Consider the following 6,904-nt stretch of genomic DNA (forward strand, 5'->3'; position numbering starts at 1 on the left):
ACTTTTACTCTGCTTCTTAGGGAGGGGCCCCCTCCCAGGGTTAATGTTTTGGGATACCTCAGGTAGTGAGAAAGTCACATTCTGAGAACGGAGTGGTGTAGTGCTAGAGTGACAGACTATAATCCGGAAAACCAGGTTTGATTCCCCACTCCTCCTGAAGAAGAAGAAGAAGAAGAGATTGGATTTATACCCCGCCCTTCACTACCCAAAGGTGTCTCAGAGTGTCTTACAAACTCCTTTGCCAGTTTGGTGTAGTAGTTAAGTGCGCGGACTCTAATCTGGGAGAACTGGGTTTGATTCCCCACTCCTCCACTTGCACCTGGCTGGATGACCTTGGGCAAGCCGTCGTTCTGATAAGAGCTGTCCTTGAAAAAGAGCAGTTTCTGTCAAGAGTTCTCTCAGCCCCCCCACCTCACAGGGTGTCTGTTGTGGGGAGGGGAAGGGAAAGGAGTTTGTAAGCTGCTCTGAGACTCCTTTGGGTAGTGAAGGGCGGGGTATAAATCCAATCTCTTCTCTTCTTCTTTCGCTTCCCCTCCCCACAACAGACACCCTGTGAGGTAGGTGGGGTTGAGAGAGCTCTGACAGAAACTGCTCTTTTTCAAGAACAGCTCTTGTCAGAACTAAGGCTTGCCCAAGGTCATCCAGCCAGGTGCAAGTGGAGGAGTGGGGAATCAAACCCGGTTCTCCCAGATTAGAGTCTGCGCACTTAACCACTGCACCAAACTGGCTCCTGCACGCGAACCCTGCTGGGCGACCTTGGGCCAGTCACAGTTCTCTCAGAGCTGTTCTCGAAAGAGCAGTTCTCGAAAGAGCTCTCTCAGCCCCACCTACTTCACAGGGTGTCTGTTGTGGGGAGAGGAAGATTGTAAGCTGCTCTGAAACTGCTTTGGGTAGAGAAAAGCGGGGTAGAAAAACCAACACTTCTTCTGCTCTTGGAAACCTGTCTATGCATCCTGCCCACGATGGGGTTTATACATGAAGTCAACGTCAGTACTGCATACTCAGACTGGCAGCAGCTCTCCAGGGTCCCAGGCGGAGGTCTTTCTCATCACCTGTTACCTGGTCCTTTTAACCGGAGGTGCTGTTGACTGAACCTGGGACCTTCTGCACACCACACAAATGCTTTACCACTGGGCCGCAGCATGGTCCTTGTGCGGAAAGTGCAAGGCGAATGCAGCCCAGGTTGTTGTTTCGTTATTTATTCAGAGGATTTATGGTCTTTGAGAGCGTGGAGAGTGTTCTTCAATTCCGCAGGGCCTCTTAGATGAAGCTGTTCCTCCAGGCCTTTGGCTGAGAAAGCGGACGTCTCTGTATGGCCTCCCTGATGTGGCTGTCACCTATCCACCTATCCATCTGTTAACCCAAATAATACGCTAAAGAACCGTACAGCCAGTGACTGTCAGAAGTGTGATTGAGTTTTAATGTTCATTATTGTTTAAATTACTAACTTGTTTAATTTTAATCATATTGTGCTGTTTTTATGATGTTACCCGCCCTGAGCCCGCTTGCGGAATGGGTGGGCTATAAATACAGATAATAAATGAATTGAGAAATAGCATGCATGCCCTGCGTGGAAAAAGTCTCCTCTTCTGGGCTTTTTAGCCCAGAATGGAGGTGTGGTCTGCTCTGAAAGTGTTGATTGGTCTCGTACTGGGACCCAGAGGCCCAGTGGCACCAGATCTAGTGGGAGTGCTTTGGCTTCTGCGCTTGCACTCTGTACAACGTCTGTGCAGGCATCCCGTGATCAAAACAGATGCACACCTTGTATGCTGTGCCGATGCCCTCTAAGGGAAGATCTAGCTGGCTTGTTCCATCTGCCCACATCTAATGGAGCTTCCTGGAGAGAGACTGTGGGTCAGAGTCGTGGTCTCCATCCTGCTTCCTTGACAGCGGCAGAATGCTCACTTCCTTTTTTTGGCTGTTATTTTCCCAAAGGGGTGTTTGTGCACTGAGGCCGAATGCTTTCAGAGGATTCGCTGGAAGTGCTGGGAAAAACCCCCACAGGATGTGGCGTTGTGCACATAGGACCAAACTTCCTGAGGATCTCTGCTTTTATTTAAAAATGGGGGGGGGGGGGAGAAAGGGGAAGTTTCCAGGTCTTATGGGTGTTTTCGTAAGCTAAGAATTATGTGGATGATTTCTGGTGAAATTGCAGAAGAGGAGGACAGAATAGAATTCACAGTGCTCCCTCTAAGCTGTGGAGTCTTGTGAGCAAAAATTCTACTTTGTGAGCTACTGGCATTAAAGGTGTGACCGAGCGATTTGGCTGCTGCATTAATTAGTTTGCTCTGGAGCCATCCCTCTTGAGCTAAGACAAAAAGGTGCGAGTCGGAGGCTAAAAAACTGTGAGCTAGCTCACACTAACTCAGCTTAGAGGAAACACTGGTTGGATGTAATGCATCAGAGCATATAATACCAGCCTACTGTACAGTGTTGCTGTTGTAAGGATTTCCATATTATAATATGGGAAGCGCTTTGTAATATATAAATACTTATGACGATAAGAGTTGCCCTGCTTGATCACGCTATTGAACCATCTAGTCCAGCCTCTAATTCTCACTTCTTGCAGTTGTATAGAAGTAGCCAAACACATGGTAGAAACGCATGGTTTGTAGCCCTGTATTATAATGTAGAAAAATACGCACATGTACTTTTTGTACTTGGGGTGGATATGTTCCCTTCTGTCGCTATTTGCCAGCAACAGGCTCTGTTTTTCTGGTCTCTTTCTGGTCTCCGTCCCCGGTAAATCGCCGTCCTTGTCTTTGCCTTTGGGGGACGTCTTATTAAGACTTTGTTAATGTTAAGTTGTTAGCGTTGTCATTCTTCAGGGTTTACTTCCCTCCCAAGGGATGCTCGAAGCCAAATCTCCGAGACAGATGGATGCATCTTGTCTCTGTAGCGCACATTTGTGCCAACGCATGCGTGTGCACGCGCTGCAGCGCCCAGACTGCTATTTCACACGCTGCAGCTGCTGAGAAGTATTTCCAACATATTTGTAGTGCGTGTGGGCTGTCAAAAATGTACCTCGGACCCAAAGAAGCAGACAACAGCGGCCTCCTGACTCAGAGGAGAGTTTTATTACAAAGTCATTTGTATAGAGTAAGTGCAGCTATTAGTATAAGGGTGTGGGAGGGGGTGAAAAGTCTTGGGCAGTCTCAGAAGTACATCCCTACTTCCTTTGTGCAACGGCGGAGGGCAGAGTTGCCAACCTCCAGGTGGGACCTGGAGATCTCCCGAAATTGCAACGCACCTCCAGACTACAGATCAGCCCCCCCTGCAGAAAAAAATTGCAGCTCTGGAGGGTTGCCTCGATGGCATGAGGTTCACTGATATCCCTTCCCTCCCCAAATGACCCCCTCCCCAGGCTCTACCCCCAGATCTCCAGGAATTTCCCAACCCAGAGTTGGCAACCTAAGTAGGTGTGTGTATTTGTCTTGGGAAAAGTGGGGAGATATGCGATAGTGGGGAGAAGAATTCACCTTTCTGAGAATCTCTGCTATCACTTGAAACCCAACTCAAGTTTCTAGCCCTTAGAGCTGTAGCCATGCGCTCCAGAGTGTCTGGGGAAGGCCTGTTTGCAGTCTGTGGACACCCCCCCCTCCTGAATAAGGTTTTCAGGAGTTGCAGACCGGGTAATTTCCTTGCCCTTCCCCATGTTCGGATCAATACTGGGAAGTCAAGTTAAAAAGTTTCGAACTAAGTTACACCAAAATACAAGAGACCCATTTGCACGATTTTACACAACCTGTGGAATCCCAGTGTTTTTGTGGTGTGGAAAGGCAGTGCCCGAAGCCCGGGGTTTGTGCGTCAGAGTACAGAGTGCTCAGCAAGACTCAGCCCTAAGGGGACCCACGCCAAAGGATTTTCCAGTCTGAAATGTCAAGATCACTTTGGTGTCTGTCCTGCCAGAGCAGAGGGGGTGGCCGGATTCCTTGCCCCCCCTTGTCCGTACACACCCTCCCACCTCTCTTTCCAGCAATGGCCACGGCTTCTTTTGACCACAAAGGAAGTGAACCCATGCGGCTGGCTGGCTCCTCGGGCAGCTGCTTCTAAGCGCACCCCCCCCCGGCACCCCGGCACCCCCCCCCCCCTGCTGCCACCGCACACGCTCAACACCCCCCTCCCCTGCCCGGTGAGTTTTGCATCTGTTCCTGCCCTTTAACCAGGCCGACGGTTTCTGCTTGTCATCCCGGGATAGTGTTTGGGCAAAAGAACGGATCGGATCGGCTGGACGGTGAACAGGGATATATATTTGTGGAGGGGAGGGGGAGTGTAGGGGGGGAGCAAGGCTGTCGTGATCCTCAGGGGCCGTCACTGCCCGTGACATTTTAGGGACATTTGTTCAGGCGGTGGCTCGGAGAGGAAACGGGGGGGGGAGGCGCGGGGAGGGGGCACAGAAGCCTTTCTCCTCTCCCTCCTGCCTTCTCGCACTCCCAGTTTCCTTTCTGACATCCAGGGCCGTGTGTGTGTATACGTGGAAAAGGACGCAGCCATCCTGTCTCCCGTAAGTACAGTTTCACTCTTTAGTTTCCCTCTTTCCACCGGAGAGTTAAAATTAGCAACTCTTCATCTTTTTTTTTCCTTTCCTCCCCCTTCTAAAGGACAGGCGTTGCTTGAACGTAACCCAACAACTGCAGAGGGCTTGTTTCTTTTTAAAGAAACGGATGGTGTTATGGCTTTTTGGAACCGGTACCCAAACGGCCCAGCCCCAGCTCCCCAGATTAGATCGCAGAGGGGGAAAAACCTTGGAATGCAACCAGGGACTTCAGGCTGCCATTGGCCGCGCTCTCTTTATTGTACTGTTTTCCTGTTGGTATTAATACTCATTCCGTTTTTTTGGAATCCCCAAAATAGATTCTGGAGGCGTGTTGGTGGGGGTAGGGCTTGTTTTCCTGCTCGTACTATTCTGAGACGGTTGTTAGATCAGGGGAAACTCCTTGAGGAAAGATTTCTGAGAATTTTGTAAACTTTTGGGACCGCCTCTCGGTTCTAATCCCTGACCTGGATCTTGTCTTGCTAGAACCAGACCAGTTGTCTGTCTCGTCTGTTGCCCTGTTTCTAGCGGCGGCTTCTGGAAAGTCCTCAGACAAAAACAATTAACAATTCCCCCTATATATTTTCCACTTGGTATCTGCCATTCTAAGGTTTACTGTCTCTAAACTCAGAGGCTCCATTTATCCACCGTCGTTGATAGACCCCCCCCTCCCTTTTCATGATTTTGTGTCCCCTTAAATGCCATCCGAACTTGTGGCCATCGCTTGTTGCTGTGGCAACGAATTCCATATGTTACTTGAGCACTGTATGAAGAAGTACTTTTATCTGTCCTAAATCTATTCTCTTGCAAAACCAGCCCAAACGTCTTGTGCACCTTCAAAGACTAAGACATTTATTGTGGCATAAACTTTTATTGGACTGATATCTTTTTGTTAGACTGATCTCTTTTTGTTGGGTGTTGGGTGTATGTGCTGCATTACACTTTGCCGTGCTGTAGTGGTTAGACTACACTGATGCTGGGAAAGATTGAAGGTCAAAGAAGACGGGGACGGGCAAAGGATGAGATGGTTAGACTGTGTCATAGATGCAACAAACATGAAATTGAGCAAACTTCAGAGGACGGTGGAAGACAGGAAGGCCTGGCGTGATCTGGTCCATGGGATCGTGAAGAGTCGGACTCGACTGTGCGACTGAGCGACAACAAAAAGTGGTTAGACAATCAGACTAGGATCTGGGAGGCCCGGGTTTGAATCCCCGCTCTGTGGGTGATCTTGGGCCAGTCACTCCCTTTCAGCCTAATCTGCCCCACAGGGTGGTTGTTGTGCTTGGCATGGAGGAGGGGAGATGAAGTTGTGAAGTGCTTTGGGTCTCCATTGAGGAGAAAAAGCAGGTTTTAAATATCTAAAGAAATACATAGTCCTTCCAGAGTAAATGAGTACAGGATGCAGAAGGCAGAGGAGAGCCAAGGAGATTGTGTAGACTGTGTGTGTGAAGTTTTTAGAGCAGTGATCTCATTGGCATGAGAACAGTGGTGTTGGTGGTGCTGGTGGAGGAAAGTGTCTTCAAGTCACAGCTGACATATAGCAACCCCCACAGGGTTTTCAAGGCAAGAGACATTCAGAGGTGGTTTGCCATTGCCTGCCTCTGCATAGCAACGCTGGGGGATGTCTTGGTGGTCTCCCATCCAAATAGTAACCAGGGCCGACTCTGCTTAGCTTCCAAGATCTGACGAGATCGTGCTAGCCTAGTGAGGTGTTCTGAACGTGTTATGTTTTAAATAGTTTTTTCAAAGTATAAACCGACAGAAGTTGGCTTTAAATACTTTCTGCGTTTGTAAGGAGGAAACAAGAGCTTGTAAATCCACATGCATGGATGCTTGCCATTTGCTAATCTATGCGTCTTTAATAGGCGAGCTGTAACCCCGGATCTGGGTTCTGTCCTGATGGAGGCCCAGTCGTGTGGCTGGTGCCGTGGTCTTCATGAAAGCGTCTCAACAGTGCAGTACTAAGCAGAGTTAACACTCTGAAGTCAGCAGGCTTAGAAAGGTGTAATTCTGTTGGAGGGCCTGTAAAATGTTGATGAAAGGTAGTTCTCAGATGGCAGAAGACCCCTGCCTACTGGAGCCAAAGTAGCCTACCCTCTGAGTAACCCCCCCTTTGATTTTGCTCCATCGTTTTGCTTCGCTGCCGCAAAAACAACTCAAGACTTTCTGTGCTAGCAAGCAGGAAGTAAACCTTCACTGTGGCCCACCTTGTTATTTACAAGTTCTTTAATGAAGCTGCGTACCAGGATTCCTTTGCGGTCATCTTCCTCTTGGCACTTTCTTCTTCTTCTTCTTCTTCTTCTTCTTCTTCTTCTTCTTCTTCTTCTTCTTCTTCTTCTTCTTCTTCTTCTTCTTCTTCTTCTTCTT

The 6,904-nt window shown here is 48.9% G+C and overlaps 1 protein-coding gene across 8 annotated transcripts in view; it reads left to right on the top strand.

The window, feature by feature from the left end:
- The window catches only part of MEF2D (myocyte enhancer factor 2D), a 202,814-nt gene that overhangs the window by 50,224 nt on the left and 145,686 nt on the right, over positions 1 to 6,904 (top strand). The window contains exon 1 of one of the 8 annotated variants that reach the window (XM_015420278.1): positions 4,376 to 4,504. The exons of the other annotated variants lie outside the window; for them this stretch is intronic. The gene's annotated coding sequence lies outside the window, so the exon portion shown is untranslated. Of the gene's footprint in view, positions 1 to 4,375; positions 4,505 to 6,904 lie in introns of those variants that run through there. 8 annotated transcript variants of the gene reach the window in all.

This window comes from Gekko japonicus, unplaced genomic scaffold, assembly GCF_001447785.1.
Source record: "Gekko japonicus isolate JY-2015 unplaced genomic scaffold, Gekko_japonicus_V1.1 scaffold306, whole genome shotgun sequence".
NCBI classification, from domain to species: Eukaryota; Metazoa; Chordata; class Lepidosauria; order Squamata; family Gekkonidae; genus Gekko; species Gekko japonicus.